At 40.4% G+C, this 25507-nt stretch overlaps 1 long non-coding RNA gene across 2 annotated transcripts; it reads left to right on the top strand.

Moving 5' to 3' along the window:
- The first annotated feature begins 289 nt into the window (after positions 1-289).
- LOC139182154 (uncharacterized) lies at positions 290-25409 on the top strand. 2 transcript variants are annotated; one of them, XR_011565725.1, is made up of 4 exons: positions 290-658; positions 13850-13942; positions 14071-14178; positions 19040-25409. It is a non-coding gene; the product is annotated as an uncharacterized lncRNA (long non-coding RNA). The 2 variants fall into 2 exon arrangements; XR_011565724.1 differs by having other exon boundaries at positions 290-924.
- Positions 25410-25507: the final 98 nt, after the last annotated feature.

Raw genomic sequence — 25507 nt, 5'->3', positions numbered from 1 at the left:
CGGCCTCAGGGCTTGGGCCTCGGAAGAGGAAAAGGGTAAGGCTGTGAGTGAGCGGCATAGTATAGCCAGCGTCACCATTTTACGGCGACTGTCTCCCTCTCTATGGCTCTGGCGACCAGAGAGGTCAGAGGACAACTTAGAAAGATGCGCTGATGTGCCACGGGGAAGGCTTCCTTTGCGCCCTCGGATTGGTCCCACGAACCCACCCTGGGGCCTCCCATTGGTGGCTCGCGCTGTCAGTTGCCCCAAGCTCCGCCCAGGGCTTGTCGAAGGGGCGTTGAAGGGGGAGATGTTTTCTTGGTTCCCGAGTACTCGGAAGCGGCGAATGGCGCTTTATCCTTGGCTCTCCTGTGAACCTGCGAATTCCCCTCTGGGCGTCCCAGCTTATTTTAATTCAGGAGTCCTTGAGGCCATGCGTGCGGGTTACCGGAGCTTCTGGAAGCGGCTCGCTGGGTCCTGGCATTTTCCGGGCCAGGCTGGTTTTCAGAACCTATCAGGGAGACTGTTGGACCAAGGTCTAGCTTTGCCTTCGTGTGGCACTCGCCGGGAAGCTCGAATCCCGGTTCCCTGGGGCTTGAGAAGCTGTTGTTTCGTCCGTCGGGGCTAGAGGTGCCGATGACTAAGGAGTTCTATGTCAACCAGAGTTCTACAGTTTTGTGTAAGAGAAAGAGGGCAAGTTTGTCTCGCTGTGGGTTTTTTTTTTTTTTTTTAATCAGAGAGGGCCCCTGACTAGTCACAATGGTATAGTGGAAGATGTCAAAGAAGGATAAGTCCTCTGTGGGCTCACAGAGTAGTGGTAAGATGAACACGTAGGACATCCTTTACTTCACAGTTTCTCTGTCTTCGTTCTTAGAAGGAGTCTCCTGATTTGGCTGTATGGGGAATTTGGCATCTAGAACCTGTACCTCCACAATTCCAGAAATGGTAACACTCTGGCTCCTTATGCTCCATTTGTTCCTGTTATCTTAAGACCGACTAGGATGCCTGATTATCTCACTGCTTGCTTTGTTCATGACTTTCCCTACTTGATTTGGACCCAATGGACAACTGTTTCAATGATGTCTTCATTATCCATTTCATGCTATAGGCACAGTGCCTGGAGCCTAAGCTTTAAAAAATATGGAATCTGAAACAAACGAACAGAAATTTGACTTTGAAATATGAAAAGAAAACTATAAGATGAAAGTCGAAATGTTCAGCCATTTCCAAAATATGTCAATGAGTCATATGCTACATTTATATGTGAATTACATAGAATTTCCAAAAGTAAGCACATCTAGGAAGGTCTTAAAATAGTCCTTACCTGGTTTTCTTCAGCTTCTTGTCCTTCTCCATACCTACGGATTCAGATTCTGCTTTCTTCACTCCAGTATGCTGGAGTAAGTCACAGAAACTGTGCAGACTTGGGTTTGCCATTTATTCTTATTCTGAACTTCACCTCAACTCTCCCTGATGTCTGGAGATGCTTTATTTCATCTCTTATTCATGCTCTGTCATGTCTCCCATGGTAGATGTTCCAAGCTTCTCTTGTTTAAGAAGTGCTTTTGAATGTACCTGTATATTATCTCCTTTAACCTCAACTCTATGAGGAAAGCCTCAAATTTGGTGGCAAGCCCAAGGCAGAACAAATGAGACTTGAACGCTTGTCTTATGATGCCTTGTTTAAGACTCTAGCCCCATCACCTGTAGCCTTTTCTTCCCCAGCTTCTTAAGCATTGAATCTCATATAAACTCAGCAGGTATCTGCCTTTAATTGAGTAAGAAAAGCAAGTCACTCACGTTTTGCTAAAAAAAAATCTGTGATTCGTCACAACGCCTCTCAGACTTCTGACTTCTCTTTTTCTGTTCCAAGGTTAACCCCATAAGACTTTTGCTCTTTATTCCAATCTTCTTGCCTTCTCAAAACATTGCTGTCCCACATTTTCAATCAGTCCTTAACTAACACATTCTTCTACGAAAATCTCCCTTGACTAGGCTGCCTTTCAGCTTACTTACCTTTGTGACCCTCACCATTACATTTCTCAAAAGACTAGTCCCGCTTTATGCTTTCACCCATTTTTTCCCTCTCCCTGTTGAGACTTTGCTCTTGTGGATCACAAATGACCAGTCACTGCCTTTTTCTCACTCAAGTCTCTTTAGTATTCACCATTGTTATGTACTTTTTCATCCTTAAAACTTGCTTCCCTTTTGCCTTTTGAAATATTCTACTCTCCTGGCCTTCTGATTTCTTGGACAGCTTCTCACATTCTCTTTCGTCACAGGTTCTGCTTGCTCCACTTTATCCCTTACCTTTACTTCTTATGCAGATGATCCTCAGATTCACACTTTCAGTACTAACCTCTCTCTTGTGCTTTGGTCATAGCCATTTATTATAAACCTGTGCCCAAATGTGGCCCCATCACCTTAGGCCCCACATATCTTAAACTTCAGTGAAATTTGTTCACTAAACTGTGTTCTCTAAATTTTTCTGTTTTATTCTCTCAAGGATATCATTCTCTTGCCTCCAGCATGAAACTTTGTAGTACTCTTGGCTTCCTTTTTCTTTTTCCATATCCAAGCAGGTACCAATTTCTTTCCATCCCTACAGCCAACACCTTACTGTGGAGAACTTTCAGATGATAAGGACTTACTTCGAGGATTAGAATAGTTTCTGAATTATTCCTGGCTTCTGTTTTTTTTCTCTACACAGTTTTTCCAAATTAAGTGTAAAAATATGGCACAAATCAGCATTTCTAAAAGCTTCAGTAGCTCCCAGGCTCCCTCTATAGGATGAAATCTGGATTCCTTAATAGATTCATGAAACTGGCTTTTTAGTTGGACTTAAATATTGCCAAGCACATTTCTTAGTCTTGTCCAATTTTCTCTTCAGAATTCTTCCACCTTTATTATTTAAACATACTCTTCACACTACTTTCTTGAAACTTTTCCCTTTGTTTCAGCACTCCAGATTTGAGCTCCAATGGCTATTTTAATGGAGAAGGAAATGGCAACCCACTCCAGTATTCTTGCCTGGAGAATCCCATGAACAGAGGAGCCTGTGGGCTACAGTCCATGGAGTCGCAAAGAGTCGGACATGACTGAGTGACTAAAGAGAGAGAGAGATTTTAAAACAAATTTATTAAAGTATAGTTGATTTACATTATTGCATACAACATAGTGATTCGGTTATATAGACATTGTTTTTCATGTTCTTTTTTCATTCTGACTTATCACAGGATATTGAATATAGTTCCCTGTGCTATACAGTAGAGCCTTGTGATTTGTATGTTCTATATATAATTGCTTGTGTCTGCTAATGCTAAACTTCCAAGCCATCTCTTCCCTCACTCACCCTCCTCCTTGGTAACCACAAATCTTTTCTCCATGTCTGTGAGCCTGTTTCTATCTCATAGGTAAATTCATTTGTGTCCTGTTTTAGATTCCATATATAAGTGATATCACGTGGTATTTGTCTTTGCATTTCTGATTTACTTCACTTAGTATGCTAACCTCTAGTTCTATCTATGTTGCCAGAAATGGCATCATTTCATTCTTTTTTATGGCCGAGTAGTATTCCATTGTAGTATGTGCCAGATCTTTTTCATTGTTCATCTGTCAGTGGACATTTAGGTTGTTTCCGTGTCTTGGCTGTTGTGAATAGTGCTGCAAATATAAAGGTGCATTTATCTTTTTGAATTACAGTGTTGTCTGGATATATATCCAGAGGTGGGATTACTGAGTCAGATGGCAACTTGCTTATACTTTTTAATTTTTCAGTTGTGCTACATTCTGGTATTAAGTGTTTTTAATTTATTATGTATATATATGTATATATGTGTGTATACACACACACACACACACACACACGTATTTTTTGTCTCTTTGTTAAGATGAAAAACCCTTGGCAACCAAATCCGTGCCTACATAGTAGACGTCTAATAAAGACTTGTTATTGATGAGGCAAGTGAATGATCCCAAAGTAGAATGGGAATACTTGCAACCAAGAGTTTTGTGGATCATACAGACCACAAGTGATATGGGATAAGATTATGGGAGAGAATTATTTAAGGAGTCTCCTTTCTTAGGATTAGTTAGTATTTTAGTCCATGGTCGCATACTACTTCATCTTTTTGGGGACCCCGGGAAGCAAATAGTTACAGGGAAGTACAAAAGTCTTGGGATCAGAGGAATAGGACTGAGGAAAGGGCCAGGTCTGTTAAAGTGTCTAAGGAGTTTCACTGCACTCCTGAGGCTTACCAGGTAAAGAATACGCCTGCAATGCAGGAGACAGAAGGGACAAGGATTCAGTCCCTGAGTCAGGAAGGTCTCCAGGAGGAGGAAATGGGAACTCAGTCCAGTATCCTTGCCTGGAAAATCCCATGGACAGAGGAGCCTGGCAGGCTACAGTCCACAGGGTCACAAGAGGCAGACATGACTGAGCAATTAAGCCACTAAACCTGTAGCCCAAGATAGGGAAAGTACCAAAGGCAAGAAGGCCAGGAACAGAGGATGACCCATCGGGAAATCAGGCACATCTGGATTGGACAGTTTGCCTTATTAGCGGCACCAGACATGGGGTGAATGTACAGAAGTGAACCAGAGAGCTATGTCAGGCTTCCCTTTCACCATTATCCCTGTTTCTGTCATTCACCATCCTTCCTCCTTTGAAAAGCAAGGAGAATCCTTTCTTCTAAGACCTGTGCTCTAAAGCCCAGTCTCATCTACTTCCTCCTCTGTCTTTATCCTTTCTTTTCTGATGGGTTTTTCTTCCAACTCATACTGATGTTTAAGTCTCTTCTACCTTACAACCTGTCTTTAGCTCTTGATTTCACTTTCCCTCTTAAAAAGAATAGTCTACATTTGCTTCTGTAATCCTCCTCACATTTTACTCCTGAACATAGTATCATCTGGCTTTTGTTCTCGCCATCCCCTGAAATTGCTTTTGCCACAGTCCCTGAAAACTTCCCCCTTGCTCTGTCCAGTGGATGCGTTTCAGTTATCATCTACCAGAATTTGTTATAGCTTTTGACATTGACAGTTTCCTCTTGAAACTTTCTCCTCCTTGGTTTCTCTAACACTGTGCTTGATTTTTCTTCCTCTTTCAGCCCTTCTCACCACTACTTTTCTTCTCCTTGCAGTGCACTATTTTTTGCACCTGGCTTTTAAACACTACTATTTCCTAGGGTCTTTTAGCAAAACTTTTTTATTTTTTTAAGAGAGAGCTCCCTTGGTTGTTGTGGGGCTTGGAGGTGATATAGATAAAGCAGCAGCCCATTTTATACAGGGGCTCTTTTTGCTGATACCATTCTTGTCTGTATCATAGCTCTGAATCCACTCCTTCCCTGCTTTTCCTGCTTTAGTTCAAATTCCTATCATATTTTTTTTGGATCACTGAGTAGTGTCTCTATTTCCAATTCATTCACCATAATCCTGTTAGAGATCTTTTTTTTTTTCCCTTGCAGTTTGATCATAATCTTCAGTGACTATTGAATACCTTCGTTTATTCATCAAATATGACTTAAGCACCTGGAATATGTTTTCCCCAAATATCCTCATGGCTTGCTGCCCACTAGAATAATAATTTCCATGAAGAGAGGGATTCCTGACTGTGCCAGTATATAGCTTATTGTGTGGAATAAGCTAAAATTCTGTTCTCATGCAAATTATCTTCTAATAGGAAAAAGAGTACATTAAGGCTGTATATTGTCGCCCTGCTTATTTAACTTATATGCAGAGTACATCATGAGAAACGCTGGGCTGGAAGAAACACAAGCTGGAATCAAGATTGCCGAGAGAAATATCAATAACCTCAGATATGCAGATGATACCACCCTTATGGCAGAAAGTGAAGAGGAACTAAAAAGCCTCTTGATGAAAGTGAAAGAGGAGAGTGAAAAAGTTGGCTTAAAGCTCAACATTCAGAAAACGAAGATCATGGCATCTGGTCCCATCACTTTATGGGAAATAGATGGGGAAACAGTGGAAACAGTGTCAGACTTTATTTTTTTGGGTTCCAAAATCACTGCAGATGGTGATTGCAGTCATGAAATTAAAAGACACTTACTCCTTGGAAGGAAAGTTATGACCAACCTAGATAGCATATTGAAAAGCAGAGACATTACTTTGACAACAAAGGTTCGTCTAGTCAAAGCTATGGTTTTTCCAGTGGTCATGTATGGATGTGAGAGTTGGACTGTAAAGAAAGCTGAGCCCCGAAGTATTGATGCTTTTGAACTGTGGTGTTGGAGAAGACTCCTGAGAGTCCCTTGGACTGCAAGGAGATCCAGCCAGTCCATCCTAAAGGAGGTCAGCCCTGGGATTTCTTTGGAAGGAATGATGCTGAAGCTGAAACTCCAGTACTTTGGCCACCTCATGTGAAGAGTTGACTTATTAGAAAAGACTCGGATGCTGGGAGGGATTGGGGGCAGGAGGAGAAGGGGATGGCAGAGGATGAGATGGCTGGATGGCATCACTGACTTGATGGACATGAGTTTGGGTAAATTCTGGGAGTTGGTGATGGACAGGAGGCCTGGAGTGCTGCGATTCATGGGGTTGCGAAGAGTCAGACACGACTGAGTGACTGAAAACTGAACTGAACTGAACTGAAGGCTTGACTTCCTCTGCCAGTCTAGCTAACCTCATTTCTTGCACTGCTTCATCCTCATCCTAGCATGCACCCTGAGCTTCAGCCTCTTGTATAGTTGTACAGACTTCTTGCTCTGCATAGGACACCCTGCCCATTCTCTTGTCTAGTTAATTCCTATCCATTCTTCAAAGCTCAGTTTTCAGATATCAGCTTCTCTAGAAATCCTGTCAGCAAGCCTTTATTAGGTGTTCCTCTTTGTGCTTCCCATGGTACTGTGATGACCTTTTTAACATTCTCATTTCAATTTTATACTTGTTTCTTTCTCACTACACCCCACTCCTCCCACACTAAGAACAAGGTATAATATTTTATTTCTGCATTCCTAACACTGGGCAAGTCTCAAACATAGTATGCTTTAATAAATGTACTATGCATGAATTTAATGGCCAAGATTCATGTTTAATTTCTAAGGCACTGATCATAATGGTAGGACAGATGACTGGAGAAATTTCTTGTTTATTGTAGTAGATCACTTCTGCTGTTCAGATTTATTTTCCTCCCAGAGTCTGAGTCTTTAGTGCCATCTAGTGGAAGTAGCTACAATAAAAAGCTACCAGTTCAGTTCAGTCACTCTGTCGAGTCCCACTCTTTGCGACCCCATGGACTGCAACACACCAGGCTTCCATGGCCATCACCAACTCCTGGAGCTTGCTCAAACTCATGTCCATCGAGTCAGTGATGCCATCCAACCATCTCATTCTCTGTCGTCCCCTTCTCCTCCCATCTTCAATCATTCCCAGCATCAGGGTCTTTTCTAGTGAGTCAATTCTTCACATCAGGTGGCCAAAGTACGGGAGTTTCAGCATCAGCATCAGTCCTTCTAATGAATATTCAGGTCTGATTTCTTTTAGGATGGACTGGTTGGATCTCTGTGCAGTCCAAGGGACTCTCAACAGTCTTCTCCAACACCACAGTTCAAAAGCATCAATTCTTTGGCGCTCAGCTTTCCTTATAGTCCAACTCTCACATCCATACATGACTACTGGAAAAACTATAACTTTGACTAGATGGACCTTAGTTGTCAAAATAATGTCTTTGCTTTTTAATGTGCTGTCTAGGTTGGTCATAACTTTTCTTCCAAGCAGTAAGCATCTTTTAATTTCGGGGCTGCAGTCACCATCTGCAGTGATTTTGGAGCCCAAAAAAATAAAGTCTTTTACTGTTTCTATTGTTTCCCAATCTATTTGCCATGAATTGATGAGACCAGCGGAGAAGGCAATGGCACCCCACTCCAGTACTCTTGCCTGGAAAATCCCATGGATGGAAGAGCCTGGTAGGCTGCAGTCCATGGGGTCGCGAAGAGTCAGACACGACTGAGCAACTTCACTTTCCCTTTTCACTTTCATGCATTGGAGAAGTAAATGGCAACCCACTCCAGTGGTCTTGCCTGGAGAATCCCAGGGACGGGGGAGCCTGGTGGGCTGCCGTCTCTGGGGTCGCACAGAGTCGGACGCGACTGAAGCGACTTAACAGCAGCAGCAGCAGCAAAGTAACACTTAGTGAATATCTGTATTAGACCAGACCTTGTGATTGGCATTTTCAAATGTGTTTTCTCATTTATGTGTTAACCTAAGAAGACGGCTCAGACAGTAAAGCATCTGCCTGCAATGCAGGAGACCCATGTTCGATTCCTGGGTTGGGAAGATCCTCTGGAGACGGAAATGGCAACCCACTCCAGTACTCTTGCCTGGAAGATCCCATGGATGGAGGAGCCTGGTGGGCTACAATTCATGGGATCGCAGAGAGTCGGACATGACTGAGCAACTTCACTTTAAGAAGACTCAGAAGTGACTTGCTTAAGGACCCACAGCTGATAAGATGCCAAGCTAAATGCATTCTCGGGAGGTGTATCCTCAGCAAGTGTTAAGTATTCTACACTTACCAAAACATACACACGTATAAAGGTACACATATATAATGCAATTGTATATATAACTATATGTGTCTTATATATTGTATATGTTATATAAAAATGTATAATAAATATTATATATATCCATGTGTATGTATATATCTGTGGGGTAGATGTTTGTGTTACATATGTACATGTATATATAGATCTTTGTACTGATAAAATAATGTTTTATTAAAAACACATGAACAATTTAAAAGAGTGTGAGTAAATAGTAAATCTCCAATGCCAGGCCTTGAGTCAGAGACAACCAAACATTCTGTAGTTGTTGTAGTCAATTTTTTGTTGTTGTTAAAGATACTCATATATTTTAAAACTTTCCACCAGTGATTTTGAACTTTTTTTTTATCTGGATGACTTTAAATATAAGTTGTGTACAAGTAGAGAGAAAAGTATAGCACATCCCCAAGTATCTGTTACTCAGTTTCACCAGTTCACAGCGTTCTGTCACTCTTGTGTATTCTTAAGGTACTTATCTGGAAAAGCAAAAAGTGAGGGATTTCAAAGAAACATCTGCTTCATTGACTTTGCTAAAGCCTTTGTGTGGATCACAACAAACTATGGAAAACTCTTAAAGAAATGGGAATACCAGACCACCTTATCTGTTTCCTGAGAAACCTGTATGCAGGTCATGAACCAACAGTTAGAACTGGACATGGAACAACAGACTGGTTCAAAATTAGGAAACAAGTACATTAGGGCTGTATATTGTCACCCTGCTTATTTAACTTGTATGCAGAGTACATCATGTGAAATGCCAGGCTGGATGAATCAATCACAAGCTGGAATCAAGATTGCTGGGAGAAATATCAACAATCTCAGATATGCAGATGATACCACTCTAATGGCAGAAAGTGAAGAAGAATTAAAGAGCTTCTTGATGAGGTTGAGAAGAGGAGAGTGAAAAAACTGACTTAGAACTCAACATTCAAAAAACTAACACCATGGCACCTGGTTCCATCACTGTGACAGATTTATTTTTCTTTTCAGGGCTCCAAAATCACTGCAGACAGTGACAGCAGCCATGAAATAAAAAACGCTTGCTCCTTGTAAGAAAAGGTATGACAAAGCTAGACAGCATATTAAAAAGCAGAGATATCACTTTGTCAACAAAGGTCCATATAGTCAAAAGTATGATTTTTCCAGTAGTCATGTATGGATGTCTGAGTTGGACCGTAAAGAAAGCTGAGTGCTGAAGGATTGATGTTTTTGAACTGTGGTGTTGGAGAAGACTCTTGAGAGTAAGGAGATCAAACCAGTTGATCCTAAAGGAAATCAACCCTGAATATTCATTGGAAGGACTGATGCTAAAGCTGAAGCTCCAGTACTTCGGCCACCTGATGCGAAGAGCCCACTCATTGGAAAAGACCCTGATGCTGAATGAGGTGGTCGGATGGCATCACTGACTCAATGGACATGAGTTTGAGCAAGCTCTGGGAGATAGTGAAGAACAGAAAAGCCTGGTGTGTTGCATTTCATGGGACATGATTTAGTGACTGAACAACAACAACTTATTTGAAAAGGTTTAGAAGTAAAGGTGGAAAATTTTGACTTTTTGTGTAAATTTTTTTATTTTTAAAAAGGCCATACATAGTTAAATACCAATTTTATATATTTATTTTTACATTTCTTCCTTTATTTCAAAGAGGACTCAGATGAGAGTTAGACATTTAGTAATGTTTTTATAACAGTAAATACAATTTACTTGATATGTATGCATTCTGCTTCATGTCATACTCTTTTCTTTGCTGGATTCTGTGAGACTGCAATTTTACTTTGTTATAATTGGTCTACTTTCTGCTTTTTTTAAATCTCCCTTCATTTCGAAGAGCTGTTGAAAATGATAAGCAAATAAATGCCTTTTTTTTTATCATTTCTATGAGTGATAGAACTTGAAAGTGATGAATATGTAAAGGCAGACTCTGATTTAACATAGCGGCTTTTCTAGTTCAAATGACAGCTAACTTTTCTGAGCTAAAGTGTACCCACATCTTGGTAACAGCATTTAGAGCATGAGTAGATTATAACATTTCATGGCATGCAGAGACATCTATACATTATTTCCAGGAATGTTGCTAGGAAATATAAATAAATAATGTTTCTAGTTGCAAGGAAATATAAACAGTCCCCACCGACTGAGGCAAAGCCTATTTATTTATTTCTATAATGACAACAAACTATTTTTTTCTTAAGTACTTATTTTCCAGGTAGCATTTAAGTCTGCTCTGCATTTTAATTCATTCTTCATTTTTTTGTACAATGTACAGGACCTGAAAGCTTTTTCTCCTGTTATTAATGAGGAGTACACCTAATATTAATGAGGTGTTTTCAGGAACCTCTGGTGTGATAAATACCTTCTGTCTTCAGTGTTCCATGCCTCTCTTTTAGACAGAATTCCATCAAGAAAAAATCTTCAGAGTGATACCATCTGGAGGGCTGGACTGGGGAGGGGCCTTGCAGGGAAGATGCTCCTGAATATCTGTTTGAGAGGAGCTGAGAGCCAGCAGGCTGGGTAGAAAGAAGATTCAAAGGCTTTTTTGGAAGCTGCATTTACAGAGCAGAACACTTTTTTCCTCATTTATGTATCCAGTGTGGCTTGGTGCTGCTGCTACTCCAGACTTACATTGTCCAGTGTGGGAACCACTAGCCGTTAAGTGGCCTTTGAGCACTTGAAATGTGGTTAATAGAAATTAGAAATGGTGTAAATGGAACATGCATGCAGGTTTTCAAAATATTTATTATGGAAAAATGCAAACTGTCTCAGTAATAGTTTATCTTGATTGCATGTTAAAATGATACACATTTTAAATATAGACTTTTTAAGAGTAACTTTAGATTTACAGCAACATTGAGCAAAAAATACAGAGTTTTTATATATGCATTTCCTGCCCCTGCCCCAGCCAAGTACACACAGCCTCCCTCACCATCAATATCCTGCACTAGGGAATTACCTTTGTTATTACTTGTAAACTATCACTGATACAAATTATCACTCAAAGTCTGTATTTTACATTAGGGTTCACTCTTGGTTTTGTTCATTCTATAGATTTGGACAAATTTATAATGACATATGTCCACCATTATAGTATCATACAGGAGAGTTTCACTGTGCTGCATTTATTTATCTCTTCTCCCCACACCCGTGGCAGCCTCTCATCTTTTTACTGTCTACGGTCTTGCCCTTTTCCGTACAGTACGTAGTCTTTTCAGATTGTGTCCTTTCACTTAATAATAAGCACTTAAGAATTTTCCATGTCTTCATGGCTTGATAGTTCATTTCTTTTTAGCACTGAAAAGCATTCCAATGTATGAATATACTGCAGTTTGCATGTCTAAAAGTGACAATATTTTAATTAAAATCTATTAAATAAAACCCTTTGTTAAAATTATTTTCAGTTGTTTCTTTTTTACTTTTTAAATGTGGCTTCTAAAAAAATTACATAGACTGTTTAAATTTCTGCTGGATAGAACTACTTTATATCTTGGTAAAACAGTGTTACTGGTAGAGTTAATCTTTAATACAATCTTCTTATTCAAACACCTGTGAAAGTTTTGCTGCCTCTGACAAAGAAGATTCTTCTCTAGTACTTGCCTGGGTTCAGTCCCTCTTGCCCTCAAACTACTTGGGATTGCCATGCTCCTCCCCCAGCCCCTCCCAACAGAGACTTATGTTATTTAATTAGTTTCGTCAAAGACCAGATGATAAATGACTAGGTCTTTTACTACCATACTAGGTTCTCTGGGGCATGTGAGTATGGGGTCTGTGGCCAAGTGACTTAAAATAAAAAGCATTTTCTTAGAAGAACTGAAATAAAACATTATGAGTTGGTCAGTACCATCTTCCTAGACTCCACATATATTTGCAGGGCAGCAGTGGAGACGCAGATATGAACAGACTTGGGGCGCGGTGGGAGAGGAGAGGGTGGGGTGACAAGCAGCACTGAAGCACACACACTGCCTTATGCAGAACAGAATTTGCTGTATGACGCGGCAAGTTCAAACCTGGTTTGCTGTGACTGCCTAGAGAGGTGAGAAGCGGGGGGAGGAGGGAGGGGACATATGCATACCTGTGGCTGGTTCATGTTGATGTATGGCAGAAATCAACACAATGTTATAAATTAAATTTAAAACATTAGAAGTTAACTTTTTTGTTTGAACTCTTAGAATTTATATGTGATTCATATAATGTTTCTAAAAACTAATGGAAATAGGAGTTCATAATCTAATTCATTCCTCTTTTGTGTTCTCAGTGATAGTGACATTGCCTGTAAGTGGGCCAAAATTGGTTCTTGGAGTATGACAAAAATCTTACTCTTTGGTGTATAATGCGTATGCTGAGTTGTTTCAGTTGTGTCTTTGTAACCCAGTGGACTGTAGTCTGCCAGGCTCCTCTGTCCATGGAATTCTCCAGGCAAGAATACTAGAGTGGGTTGCCATGCCCTCCTGCAGGGGACCTTCCCAACTCAGGGATCTACTCCAGGTCTCCCACATTGCAGGTGTATTCTTTACTGCTGAGCCACCAGGGAAGCCCCACATGGGGCCCCTACTGAACCATAATTTCTTGTAACATTTTTCTCTTCGGTCTTTCTCATATGTTGCTTCTTCTGCCTGGACATACCATCTGCAGCCCCTCCCCTTCCTTCATACACAGCTTTTGCCTGGATAACTCCCATGAGTCTTTTAAGGTTTAACTTCCTCCAGGAAGTCCTCCCTGACCACCCAGTCCCACTCAAGTCTGGATTGTAATCACAATCCTTTATTGTGATTGTCCTTACTATTGCCGTTGCCGTATATTATTATACCTGTACATTAAACTTACCTGTCTTCATTGCACTGGGAGTTCTTTAGGGCAAAGAATTATGACTTATTTTATTCATCTTTTTGTCCTCTTTGGTTATTATGGGGCCTCACACAGTATTTATTAAATAAAGCAACAAATTTTCTATGAGATATTTGTTTTATATAATTCCATTTAAAAGGAAAAAGAAACAAAAAATAAAGCCTTGATGTTTTATTTAGCTTGTAAAGCTTTACTGCTGATAACAGTATAATTTCAGATTGACATTTATAAATATTAAGTATAGCTCCCAGGTGCCTGTTATTACCCTTGTAAAACTCTTGGTGAAATGTACCTGACAATCCCAGGAGAAACAGATTGGCTGTTCCTCTTAGCTAGGGGTTGAGGGTGGGTTGGGGAGATACCAATATAGGAAGCAAGGGTATTGTTTTTCAGAAGTTTGGAGGTTGGGGAGAGGTACAGATTCATGAATGATAGTAATCATTTTTCCTTACATTTGTATCTTTTTTTATAGTTTACACTTATTCTTCATCAAAGTCCTGTGAAGTAGATATTATCAACTCCATTTTAAGGATGCTGCTAATAAAAGCCAGAATATGTTATGAAGGTAAGAGAGTCTTTTTTTTTTTTTTTTTCCTAGACTTTAGGTATTTCCTCCAAATCTGAGGTCCACCAGTTTTAAATCTGTAGCACCTTACCAAATTCTGCACTTTTCTTTTGTATAATAATGTGTAGGTACAACTCAGGATGCAACTTCACTCTTCAGCAGCAGGACCTACTCTCTAATGAATGATGTACTCCACACTGACAATTTCTCAAGTGAAGTGCATGAGTTTAAGTCAGGTCAGTTGCTTTTCTAATACATCAAATCTTTTTATATGTAATCCTATATATTTACCCAAGACGAAGGCTATGATTGTAGCTGTGTGGACAAAGACTGGAAGGGCATGAACAAACATGGTAATCATTAGGGTGGTGGATTTAGAAGTAATTTTTTCTCTATATAAGTTAAAAATCGTATATAATTTTTAGAGTAAGTACATACCCAAGTTTTTTTCAAATTAATTAAGGAAATCTAATAGTCATCCACTTTGAATCTTATTAGATACTTAGCTAATTTAACTCAGTCTTTGTCTTTCCACCTCCCATCAAGAAATTTCCCACCCTCTCCTCTCAGTAGCATGATAGTACTCTGTCAGATTCAGAGTCATTGGCTCAAACCACAGCATCGTGCCACATTGATCTATAAAGATTTGTTTCTCTATTTTATGACCTTGTCATTCCTCTTGAGAATCAGGCCTAATGAATTCTTGCTTTTCCCCTCCTGAAGCAAATTACTTTCTTCCAAAGAGGTCAATCTTGAATTTCTGCTATGCCTCAAAGGGGCATGGATCAAAAATTAAAATGAAACTGGGAGCAGGAAAATTAGTTTAGAGGCTGGGTAATTGTTCACTTGAGAGAAGATGCTGAATTAGGAACCATAAGAATGAAGAGGAAGTAGATGGATTATAGAAGCATTTTGACAGACCGATTAATTAGGATGTGTTAGGGATCAAAGAAGACTCTCAGACCTCTAGCTTGGATGACTTATGTAGATACTACAACTCACAAAAATGAGTTTGTTTTGGATATGTTTAAAATGAGATAACTTTGGATGGAGGTGCTCAGTCAGTATTTGGAAACATGTCTGTGTCAGGAGAAGGGGATAAAAACTGGAGATAAAAATTTGAGAATTATCAGATTTCTTTTTTTTTTTTGTAACTACCAAAAATGCATGTGGTCTTTCAGTAAAAGTGACCCTCTTCCTTTGGTTCAAATTACCATCTGCTCCATAATATATATTTGAGACATTTTTACTATTTTCATACTGTTAATGAAAGAATTCTGGACCATCATTTGCCCAGGGAGCAAATTGAGTACCTGAAACAGAGAGGAAGGTCAAAGGGAAAGAATTGATCATTTAGTGAACTCAGAAACTGTCTGTGCTCTGCATATAACAGACTGTGAGTGGTCTTCAAATGACAAAAGAGAATTTTCATGGCCCTTTCTGGCAGTGTAACTTCAGAGGATTATTTCGGTTTTGTTTTTGTTTTGAATCACAGCTTGGGTCCTAATGTGAATCTGAGCAGAGACCTATAGGCCTCTTCTTTCCACCTGGTAGAGAGCTGGCTCAGTTGGCACACCCATGTGAAAGCTCTTAAACAAAATTGGTCGTGCTTTGTGCTGCCATTTCAACTGACCAATGGTTCAATGACATGTATATGTACTGTATATGTATATGTGTAAATAAGGCTGAGTGCCAAAGAATTGATGCTTTTGAACTGGAGAAGACTCTTGAGAGTCCCTCTGACAGCACGGAGATCCAACCAATCTTAAAGGAAATCAATCAACCCTGAATATTCATTGGAAGGACTGATGCTGAAGCTGAAGCTCCAGTACTTTGGCCACCTTATGCAAAGAGACAGCTCATTGGAAAAGACCCTGATGCTGGGAAAGATTGAGGGCAAGAGGAGAAGGGGACGACAGAGGATGAGATGGTTGGATGGCATCAGCAACTCAATGGACATGAGTTTGAGCAAACTCCGGGAGATAGTGAAGGATGGGGAAGCCTGGTGTGCCACAGTCCATTGGGTCACAAAAAGTTGGGCACGACTTAGTGACTGAACAGCAACAGCATATGTACTAGAGGGTTGCCTGACCTGCTTTACAGTAGCTGGTAGATAGGTTTCCTTAACTGAGCAGGACACATCTCTGGAGGGCCCTGGAAGCCCTTGACAGGAGAATAAGCTAGTACAAGTTTCTGAGCTCTGGGGGGCACCCTTTCTAACAAGGCCATTTCCTCAGTTGGGATCTTCTATAGCATCATAGTTCCCTGCTCTTTCTTTTCCTGCAAATACGTAGAGCATTACTGTATAGAAGAGTCACTCTCTACTGTAATGAGAATGGGTGACTACTCTCTACTTGAACGCTTGGCCTGATGAGTCTGGTGCAGCTATACCCAGCCTAAGCATTCCATCCAAACAAGCTCAGAGGATTGCTCTGCTCTTTCTTATTTGCTTGGAAGTTTTTTTCCCCAAATAAGCTTTCTTTTTTTAATTTGAAAATTAAAACACATTTTAAAGATTACTTTCAATTTACAGTTATTACAAAATATTGGCTAGATTCCTCATGTTGCACAGTGTATCCTGTGCCTATCTTACACCCAGTTGTTTGTGCCCCCCACCTCCCCACACAGATATTGCCCCTCCCCACCTCCCCTCTGCACTAGTGCCCACTAGTACCCACTGGTTTGTTCACTGTATCTCTACTGCTTTTTTGTTACATCCACTATTTTGTTATTTTTTTAGATTCTGTATATAAGTGATATATAAAATATACAGTCTTTCCGTCTTTCTTTAAGTTGTCTTTCTCCAGCTTATTTCTCTTTAGCATAATGTCCTCTAAGTCCATCCATGTTGTTACAAATGGCAAACTTTCATCCTTTTTTATGACTGAGTAGCATTTTGTTGTGTGCACACACACATATATAAACACACATATCACATCCTCTTTATCCATTCATCTGTTGATGAACACTTAGATTGCATCTATATCTTGGTTATTACAAATAATGCTGCTATAAACGTGGTGGTGCATGTGTCTTTTCAAATTAGTGTTTTTGTTTTTTTGGGGTACATGCCCAAGAGCGGAATTGCTAGATCATATGGTATTTCTATTTGTCATTTTTTTGTGAAACTTCTTACTGTTTTCCACAGTGGCTACACCAGTTTAGCTTCCCACCAACAGTGTACTAAGGGTTCCCTTTTCTCCACATCCTCATCAACATTTGTTATTTGTGTTCTTTTTGCTGATAGCCATTCTGACAGGTGTGAGGTAATATCTCACTGTAGTTTTAACTTGCAGTTCCCTCATGATTAGTGATGTTGAGCATCTTCTCATGTGCTTGTGTGTCATCTGCATTTCCTCTTTAGAAAAATGTCTATCCTTCTAAAATTGAAAGGTAGTTGATTTACAATGTTGTGTTGGTTTTTGCTATACAGAAAAGTGATTCAGTTATACATATATACATATTCTTTTTTGTATTTTCCATTATGATTTATTACAGGGTATTGAATATAGTACCTTGTGCTATACAGTAGGACTGACCTTGTTGTCTGTTGTACAGATAGTAGTTCGTATCTGCTAATCCCAAGCTCCTAATTTACCCCTCTCCCTTCTCTCCCGTCTCCCCTTTGGCCACCTTGACTCTGCTTGCTATGCCTGGGAGTCTGCTTTTGTTTCAGTAACCGAGTCCACTTGTGTCACATTCTAGATTCCAGGTGTAAGTGATCTCATACGGCGTTCGTCTTCCCCTTTCTGATTTCACTTAATATGATAATCTCTAGTCTGTCCCCCTTGCGGCAAATTCTTCTGCCCGTTTTTTAATCGGGTTGTTTGTTTTTCTTGATGTTGAGTTGTTGGATATCCATCCCATATTGGTCATATCACTTGTAAATATTTGCTCCCATTCAGTGGGTTGTCTTCATTTTTGTCGATGGTTTCCTTTGATGTGCAAAAGGGTTTTAGTTTAATTACATACCATTTATTTATTTTTGCTTTTGTTTCCTTTAGCAAAGTGAAAAGTGAAGTCACTCAGTCCTGTCAGACTCTTTGTGACCCCATGAACTGTAGCCTATCAGGCTTCTCTGTCCATGGAATTTTCCAGGCAAGAGTACTGGAGTGGGGTGCCATTTCCTTCTCCAGGGGATCTTCTGGACCCAGGGAGCTTCCCAACCCAAAAAGATCTTGCTGTGATTTATGTCAAAAAGTGTTCTGCCTCTGTTTTCCTCTAGGCATTTTATAACATCCGGTCTTACACTCAGGTCTTTAATTTGAGTTTATTTTTGTATATGGTGTCAGATACATCCTCTTTTATATTTACATTATGTAGCACTAGGGTTAGTGTCCCTTTTGCATGATTTTGACCAACACACAGATGTTTTACTCTACAAGGACTGCAAAAAGGATTTTAGTGAGAAGGACAGAAAAAAGAAAAAAAGCTGTTTTCTATTTTGAGAGCCCCAGGACAAAAAAGATTGTAATCTACCGCTAGCCCAAAGACAGCCTTAGTACTTGGCAATTTAGTTTAGTCACATGGAGCCAAAACTGCTCCTGTCACTCAGTTCTACTTGTTTGAAGATTGGATCCACACTGGTTTTATTTTTCATCTTTTCATGCTCTCTGGTCTTTTGTGACATTTAAAATAGTAACCTGTGGTTTGAGAAGGCCATTAGTCAATTCAGTTCCTATAACAACATCCACCTGCTGAGCCATTGTGCTCTAGTCTTCAAGTGTCCTCTGACCTGGTTTGAAGCAGTAGCTATTTGGACAAGGCTTTCTCTTGTGTCCCAACTGTTCAAATATTAAATATCTATTCTTGGTCAAATAAGGGGAAAACAGCTAAGTTGGTCATATCTTTTCCTGTTATGGTTGCTTTGACATTCATTTGCCCTTTCCAACACATATTTAATACTTAATAATAACTAATTTTATTAATTATTTCTTATATGTTAGTGTTATGGACTGAATTGTGTTCTCCTGAATTCCTCTGTTGAGGTCCTACCCCGCAGTACCTCAGAATGTGACTGTATTTGGAGATAGGGCCTTTAAAGACGTGATTAAGGTTAAGTGGGATAATATGGGTGGACCCTAATCCAATTTGCAGGTGTCCTTATAAGAAGAGGAGCAGACATCAGAGATGTGTGTCCACAGACAAGAGGCCATGTAAGGATGCACTGAAGAGGTGGCCATCTGCAAGCCAAGGAGAGGAGCCTTAAGATGACCCAAACCCACTGACTCTTGGATCTTGGATTTCTAGCACCCACAGCTAAAAGAAAGTAAATTTACTTTCTTGAGCCACTCACAGCCATCTCCAGGGAATAGCTGGGTAAATGTATTTACAAATAACTATTCTTTTTTCCTTTCCTTTATATACTGGTTGACATTGTAGGCCTCAAACGTTATCAAAAATTCAGAAACAGATATAAATATACATATAAGAACATGCAATAGAGTAAAATATTATAAAAATTCAGTGGGGGTAAGGATGAATTAATGAGTAGTTTTGGAGAATCACTTGAAAAAACAATAGTTAACTCCCTTACCTCACAGATTATACTAAAAATTAGCTTCAGATGAAATAAAGATTTAAACGTTAAACATGGAATATTAAAATATAAAGATGATCATTTTTATATCATCTAGGGGTACTGAAGGCATGTAAGCATAAGTACTAAAAGAAGAAACAAAAATGGAAAACCTGATAGATTTGATTATATATAAGCAGTATGTTTGGTCCTGGCAGAGTGGACAGGACCATCTGTGTTTCCATGCTCAACATTTGTGAACTCAAGGAAATATTTATAACAATTAAACCTATTCTTCAGGTATTTTTGAGGCCCAACAACACAGGACACATAAACCGATCTCAAGAGACATTTTGGATCATCTGGTAAAGACTGCACCTCAGCAGGTTACAGCCATCTTCTGAAGTCTTAGAGATCGTCCCCAAGGGACTTTTGGGAGCACATCAAGGTGAAGTTAGAGTGAGTTAGGAGGAGGCTTGAAATTCCACTGCCAACCCCTTTGTGAATTAGGGAAGGGCTGTGGTGGAAAATGCCCAAGTGTAATTGAGGAAGCACTGAATCTCTTCCAGGGAGAGGGTCCATCTTCCTTACAGATGGCTGCAGATCTTCATGAGCAGTGAAGCTGAAAGCTCCAATGAGTCCTCATAGTTTAATACATATAATCACATGATAGCCAATATTTATATAACATATACAGGCAGATTCTTTACCAGCTGAGCCACAAGAGAAGCCCAAGAATACTGGAGTGGGTAGCCTATTGCTTCCCCAGCAGATCTTCCTGACCCAGGAATTGAACTGGGGTCTCCTGCATTGCAGGCGGATTCTTTACCAACTGAGCTATCAGCGAAGCCCCTCACACACACAATATTACACTTTTTATAGCACTTTTACAAATGCCCATGCTTTTTCAGAAATAGTATGGTTGTGATGAGAGATTTGAGTTTGAATGCTTTTTCAATCTGTTGTCTGTATAATCTTTGGTAAGTTACTTAACCTCTCAGGACCTGTTTTCTCCTCTGAAAAATGGTGACGGCGCTTGGGTCAAGGTGATACCAATCTTATAAGGACTGAAGAGACAAATACCTAGTATGATGTTTGAGACATAAGAGGCACTCCATTTCTTTCCTCCTCTAAAGATTGTAATTTGTGTCAGGGGATCTCATATTTCTACAATAGTAACGATTATAAAGGTAACATTCTCTTCAAATACAGCTCATGTTACACAGTGATTCTTAATTCCAACAATGAGGGTGGAGGTGGTGATTTATGTATGAGGTGGTGACTTATGTGTTATTAAAAAGCACCCCCATATCCTCAGTGAGAATCCTTGGTCTACTTTGATACCCTGAGGATCTCTTACTACTTTGATATTTTTTGTTTGGTATTTTTACTCAGCATTATTTCAGTGAAGTGAGGATTTGCCTTCATAGGAAGATAATACCTTAAGCAAATGAAAAAGTAGTTGAGAAATTCCTTTTCATGTGTAGCTAGATGCCAGGGAGCATTTTTTTCTTGGCATGGGGGTGCATGGGGAGTTTTGATGAAAAGAATGGTGAAAAGACAGAGTACTCAGAGCCTAGAGGAGAGGTGATTGGGCTGTATGGGAGAAAATGGATTAAAGGGAAGATTAGTGGAACTGAAGACAATCGCTATTTTTCTCATGGATCCACATTTAGCAGGCTGTGACTTGGCTTCTTCTGGGGCCACCTGCTGGCTGTTAATAGAAACTGCTATCTTTATGCTGTAAACTTGTCACGTTTCCAGCCTCATCTACCCTTGTTATGAGACCTGGCCCCACCACTTGAGTCATATAGGGCTATCTGAGCCAACTCATCAAAGTCATATTAAGTACCATAAGGTCCTGGAATTTTATCTGTGAAAACCTAATAGTTCTTCTCTGCTAAGTCGTTTTAGTCGTGTCCAACTCTGTGCGACCCTGTAGACGGCAGCCCACCAGGTTCCTGCGTCCATGGGATTCTCCAGGCAAGAGCACTGGAGTGGGTTGCCATTGCCTTCTCCATCTTATGATACATAAATAGTTACAAATAAATTTTGGCAGCTGCAAATATGGAAGGCAAAGAGACGGGAAATGGTTACAGTTTGCTGTGACCCACTCACAGGATAGATGAACCGAGTATTACTTTTGTTTAAAGAGTGTGATACGGACCAAGATATCCATAAAGTTCTTATTTGAAGTAGTGTTTAGAATTTTGGGTTCAGTTCAGTTCAGTCGCTCAGTTGTGTCCAACTCTTTGCAGCCCCTGGACTGCAGCACCCTGTCCTTGTCCGTCACCAACTCCCGGAGCTTACTCAAACTCATGTCCATTGAGTCGGTGATGCCATCCAACCATCTCATCCTCTGTTGTTCCTTCTCCTCCTACCTGCAATCTTTCCTGTCATCAGGGTCTTTTCAAATGAGGCAGTTCTTCACATCAGGTGGCCAAAGTATTGGAGTTTCAGCTTCAGCATCAGTCCTTCCAATGAATATTCAGGACTTATTTCCTTTAGGATTGACTGGTTTGATCTCCGTGCAGTCCAAGGGACTCTCAAGCATCTTCTCCAACACTGCAGTTCAAAAGCATCAATTCTTTGGCATTCAGCTTTCTTTATAGTCCAACTCTCACATCCATAAATGACTACTGGAAAAACCAAAGCTTTGACTAGATGGACCTTTGTTGGCAAAGTAATGTCTCTGCTTTTTAATATGCTATCTAGAAAATCCCATGGACGGAGGAGCCTGGTAGGCTGCAGTCCATGGGATCGCTAAGAGTCGGACATGACTGAGTGACTTCACTTTCACTTTTCACTTTCATACATTGGAGAAGGAAATGGCAACCCACTCCAGTGTCCCTGCCTGGAGAATCCCAGGGATTGGGGAGCCTGGTGGGCTGCCGTCTATGGAGTTGCACAGAGTTGGACATGACTGAAGCAACTTAGCAGCAGCAGCAGGTTGGTCATAACTTTTCTTCCAAGGAGCAAACGTCTTTTAATTTCATGGCTTCAGTCACCATCTGCAGTGATTTTGGAGCCCCCCCAAAATAAAGTCTTTCTCTGTTTCCATTGTTTCCCCATCTAATTGCCATGAAATGATGGGGCCAGAGCCATGATCTTAGTTTTTTTTCACGCTCCTCTTTCAGTTTCATCAAGAGGCTCTTTAGTTCTTCTTCACTTTCTGCCATAAGGGTGGTGTCATCTGCATATCTGAGGTTATTGATATTTTTCCCAGCAATCTTGATTCCAGCTTGTGCTTCATCCACCGCAGCATTTCTCAATTTCTCATGATGTACTCTGCATATAAGTTGAAAAAGCAGGGTGACAATATACAGCCTTGATGTACTCCTTTCACTACTTGGAACCAGTCTGTGGTTTCATGTCCAGTTCTAACTGTTGCTTCTTGACCTGCATACAGATTTCTCAGGAGGCAGGTCAGGTGGTCTGGTATTCCCATCTCTTTCAGAATTTTCCACAGTTTGTTATGGTCCACACAGTCAAAGGCTTTGGCATAGTCAATAAAGTAGAAGTAGATGTTTTTCTGGAACTCTCTTGCTTTTTCGATGATCCAGAGGATGTTGGCAATTTGATCTCTGGTTCCTCTGCCTTTTCTAAAACCAGATTGAACATCTGGAAGCTCATGGTTCATGTACTGTTGAAGCCTGGCTTGGAGGATTTTGAGCATTACTTTACTAGCGTATGAGATGAGTGCAATTGTGCAGTAGTTTGAGCATTCTTTGGCATTGCCTTTCTTTGGGATTGAAATGAAAACTGACCCTTTCCAGTCCTGTGGCCACTGTTGAGTTTTCCAAATTTGCTGACATATTGAGTGCAGCACTTTCACAACATCATCTTTTAGGATTTGAAATAGCTCAATTGGAACTCGTCACTTCCACTAGCTTTGTTCATAAGAGATCTTAAAATTGAAAATGCTAAGGATACTTCTTAGGCCAGACAGTTAGATTTGAACTGAAGAGATAAGATAATGCTGCAGGTCAAATTATGATTTTGAGAAGAGATAGGCATATCATTATCTGGGGAGCTGTGCCGTTCATAGACACAGAGGCTCCTCGAGCGACAACTCCAGACCCCCACCCCTTCTAAGTGCTGACTTAACCTCTTTGGCCTCTTTGGCAGGTGCTATCAGTAAATAAGGCTTCCTAGGAGTGTCTCAGAGAAGGCAATGGCACCCCACTCCAGTACTCTTGCCTGGAGAATCCCATGGACGGAGGAGCCTGGAAGGCTGCAGTCCATGGGGTCGCTGAGGGTCAGACATGACTGAGCGACTTCACTTTCACTTTTCACTTTCCTGCATTGGAGAAGGAAATGGCAACCCTCTCCAGTGTTCTTGCCTGGGGAATCCCAGGGACGGGGGAGCCTGGTAGGCTGCTGTCTATGGGGTCATACAGAGTTGGACATGACTGAAGTGACTTAGCAGCAGCAGCAGCAGGAGTGTCTGCTTGATCCATTCCTAAGAACAAACTTCCAAGGACTACCTAGGCCCCATCCTTATTTTGTCATCATCTTCATAGTGTCCAAGTACTCAGCAATGAAAAACAATAAACAAAACAATGTGTGATTTTGTGTTAAGCTGCATTTGTAGACAGAAGAGAAGAGTGAAATCATAGTGCAGAGGACCACTCAGAGATAGCCTAAATAAAAGTTTTGCTTGAGGGAGGTAGAATTTAAGGAAAGATAAAAGAGAGCATTTCTCAGGTTCTGTTTTTGTGACTGTTAGTTTTTACTCATGGCTTGCATACTGAAACTCCTGGATGATTGATGTCAAAAAAGAAATAAGACAAGGTTAGAAGGAGAAAGGCGCTCAGGCATATATTGGGACAGTATGAATTAGAGCAGCCAATTGGCTGTTAGGAGACTTACCAGCTGAAGGGAGATTAGGAATTACAAATTTCATTAATAGAAGCCTTGTTATGCAGTAATGACCCCCTGCATATCCCATCCCCCAATTAACAATGAAGAGATTGTAGTCAGTATACACTTACAACAAATCTGGGTATAGCTGGTAGCCAGTACTTCTCCTCAAAGTTTGACTTGTTCCCTCAAATTGTTATACTTCAGAAATATTCTAGCTTTGGCATCCAGAGTTGAGCTTCCTTAGATGCGGCGTACATCGTGTTCTCGCCTTTGTGCTTCATGTAATATGATGAATCTGTTGTCTAATGCATCTGCACACAACACTGTGTACTCAGAGACAAGGCCAAAGAAACAGCATGGGTTGGGAGTGGTTGTGCTTTCACAGTTTTCTCTCTGAGTTTCAAAGTGAAAGTCGCTCAGTCATGTCCGACTCTTTGCGACCCCATGGACTACATAGTCTATAGAATTCTCCAGGCCAGAATACTGGAGTGGGTAGCCTTTCCCTTGTCCAGGGGATCTTCCCAATCCAGGGATCAAACCCAGGTCTTCCGCATTGCAGGCAGATTCTTTACCAGAAGACCTTTGAGAACAAGCTGGGAATGCAGCAGAGGTATTTCAAAGTCCCCTGGGAATTTGCCCTTTGGAAATAAAAATTTTTTTTACTATTTTACTCCTCCACCAACTACTAGTATGATTTTGGGCAAATTATACAGCCTGAGGATAGCTAATTACCCACACTTTACCCTGGGCCTCTGGATCTTCATCTGAAAAGTGGAAGGACTAGGAAAGAGGATTCTGAAGTCCTTCCACCTCCTAAGATTTGAGAATTTAATAATTCCTGAGTAGTAAAAATCAGATTTTTTTTGATCCTAGGGTAATGGGTTTGTGCAGTGATATGTATTGTCCCTCAAATGGGAGATTTGCCTCACGCCTAGTGTATGTTCCCAGGTGGAGACTTGGCAGGCTGGTAAAGCCGAATGTAGTTTCCTTAAGAAAACTAGAAACTAGACCAAGCCACCTTGCGCATGTTCATAGGCTCCTATCATTTCCACTCATTCATTTATTCATTCATTCAACAAACATTTATTGAAGGTCTGCTATGTGCTAAGTACTAATATTTAGAACCTGATCTATGGCTTTTTATCCATTTTCCCTGAAACTCATGTTCTTTGACAAAATAG

Source organism: Bos indicus, chromosome 3, assembly GCF_029378745.1.
Source record: "Bos indicus isolate NIAB-ARS_2022 breed Sahiwal x Tharparkar chromosome 3, NIAB-ARS_B.indTharparkar_mat_pri_1.0, whole genome shotgun sequence".
NCBI lineage: Eukaryota > Metazoa > Chordata > Mammalia > Artiodactyla > Bovidae > Bos > Bos indicus.
This window is presented reverse-complemented; position numbering and strand designations above follow the sequence as displayed.